Below are 2,634 nucleotides of genomic sequence, written 5' to 3' on the forward strand. Positions count from 1 at the left end.
AATTTCCGAGCATTTTATATCTGTTAGAGTCTTAGGTCTCGGCAAGTGCATTTTTCTCTTTTGTTTTTCTTTTCCTTTTTTTTTCTTTTTTTTTTCTTTTAAAGAAAATACATACTATTTTTCCTTTTTGTATGATCTCATATTATGCACTTGCCTTCTCTTTCAAGATTTCCACCCCAAACTTAGTTTTATTGCACATCTTGCAATTCACACAATCATACCGAGTTATGACACAAAAGGAAGTGAATGATTAAAAGTTAACAGGGGGTTTATGATGAATAGTGCTTAAACGTTAACATGGGGTTTACGATGAATAAAATGGCTAAGGCTCAACGGGGTTTACGAAGGGAAACATACATATAGGGATGGCTAGAAAGGCCCTGGCTAAACAAACAACTTGCCTCAGTGTGTGTTGTCATGCTGTGACGTGTCAACAGGACATACGCAAAATCAGAGTGACAAAGTCATACCTGGCTGAACTCTCATGTTGATATTTCGTGTTTGGCTTTTTGTGATCTCACCATGTTGGTTAGCTTGTAAGCTCTGAAGTCTCCTCGTGTTATGTGGTTCTTTTCTGACTTGGTCTTTCCATACCGCTTTCTTGGTCCGGTGTCCCCAAATTATGTCCGACTTCTTTTCTCAAGGTTGCATCACTTCCGGGGTGCCTTATCAGCCTAAGTTTGAGGGGTATCATTCATCCACTATCATTGATCCCGGGCTCGTGCAACCGTTTCTCATCACTTTGTACACACAGTAGGTCCAAAAGAACAGAAAACAAACAAAACAAACAAACATACTAATATAATGATAACAAAACAAAAACAAAACAAATTGAAAGAAAATAAAAACATGAAAGGAGAAAAACCCCCCCACACTTGAACTAAACATTGACCTCAATGTTTAAATTCAAACACGAAGGGGACTTACAGTGATCACTGTTGAGGAGGAGGCGGGGGATCGTGCGGGAAATGCAACATCAGACGTTGCATCATGGCCTGCATGTCATCCATGACTGTCCCTTGCCGGAACAGTTCCACACTCTGTCTATCTAATTCCGCACCTTGTCTGGTCTGCTCGGTGCGGAGAGTTCCCATCTCCGTCTGGATCCAACCCCACTGATCCTGAGACATAAAAGAGGAGCCTTCACCATGTAGGCTCGAATCATGTGGGGGTGGCATACCGTGGTTAGCTTGCCTCTCATCTTCTTCCATGTCCTCACCTGAAAGGTCATGGTCAAACTGCTCATCTTCCCTTACCGCTTGGGCTGAACCTGTGTACAACCAGTTGGCAGCATTGGCAATGCTAATGGACCCAGGTGCAGGTAGTGCGAGCACTTCCACATTGTGAATCATTAGAGCGTAATGAGTCGGCCTGATGGCAATCATCTGTTGATTGACTAGCGTGTGCATGTCAATCTTAGTCTTGCCCATTACTGCAGTCTCTTCCATCAGAAGTTGATCATACCCGAAGTGGCCCGCAATCTGCGTGATCATACCACCTACAGAAATATCCCCAGTAGTTACATGGCCAACCTGTTTCAGATGATTGGCGGCGAAAGCCGCTGCATTGATTCGCTCATTGTGTGCCATGCAATACAGAAAAAACAACTCTCGCTTAGCAGCAACCCCTGTACTATCACCCCGTCCGAACAAGGTGTATGCTAATCCTTTTTGTGCATACCTGAAGCACGGGTTATGAATTCCAGAAGCTTTTCCCGAGCTAGGGTTATATCCAGTTTTACCTGTAATAGCTTTCCAGAAATCAATAGCAGAAAAAGTGTCTGGAGGGGTTCCGGGTCCAGATACCGGGAGTCTCAGAATACTCCCAAGTTCCTCAACCGATAATTCATGATCTTCATCAAACAAGCGGAAGGTAATTTGCCCATAAAATTCCATCTCCGAACCTGTCCACCTTCTTCTCATCTTGAACTCAACCGTACTCAAGAATTCAAGGGTGATCCGAGCGAAGGTCGGTGCTTCGAGTTGCATGTATTCCAACATACCGATGTTGTGGAACATGCGGTGCACCTCTTCTTTCAAACCTAACTCATCCAGGGTAGCATCACACATATATCGGGTCGGAATGAGCTTACGTTTAGCTAGAATCACATACCTCTCTTGATGATCCGGTTGGTCAAACAAAATGCCATGAGGGTTTGTAGAGCGTCTAACCCGTTGCTTTGGTCGAGAAGACGTGGCTACCTCCTTCTCCTTGCTTGCACGCTTTGGGGGCATAATGGTACCTGACAAAAATTTCTCAAAATCCAAAGAATAGGTTAGTGAGAACTACAACCGTCACTGTGTAGAGGACGGCGAGAGGAACAATTTTTGTGAAGGTGAGATGAGGTTAAAGTGAGTGGAGCTATGAGAAAATTGAAGCTTAATTTGATGGAGGCTAGGTTAACAATGGAGGAAGAGGGAGAGAGAGGTTTCCAAAATCAGAAAAAGTGAGAATGATTGGTGTGGAAGAGATATAATAGCAAGTGGGGCCCAATATTGAAAATACCCAAAATCACAAAATTTAAAAAATTTACCCGTTACAAACAACACGGTCGTGTTCCTGCACACGGGCGCCCGTGTTAATTCACTGTTTAGATTAACACGGTCGTGTGTCACCACACGGGTGCCCGTGTTA

The sequence above is a fragment of the Lathyrus oleraceus genome, chromosome 1 (genome assembly GCF_024323335.1).
Source record: "Lathyrus oleraceus cultivar Zhongwan6 chromosome 1, CAAS_Psat_ZW6_1.0, whole genome shotgun sequence".
Lineage (NCBI taxonomy): Eukaryota > Viridiplantae > Streptophyta > Magnoliopsida > Fabales > Fabaceae > Lathyrus > Lathyrus oleraceus.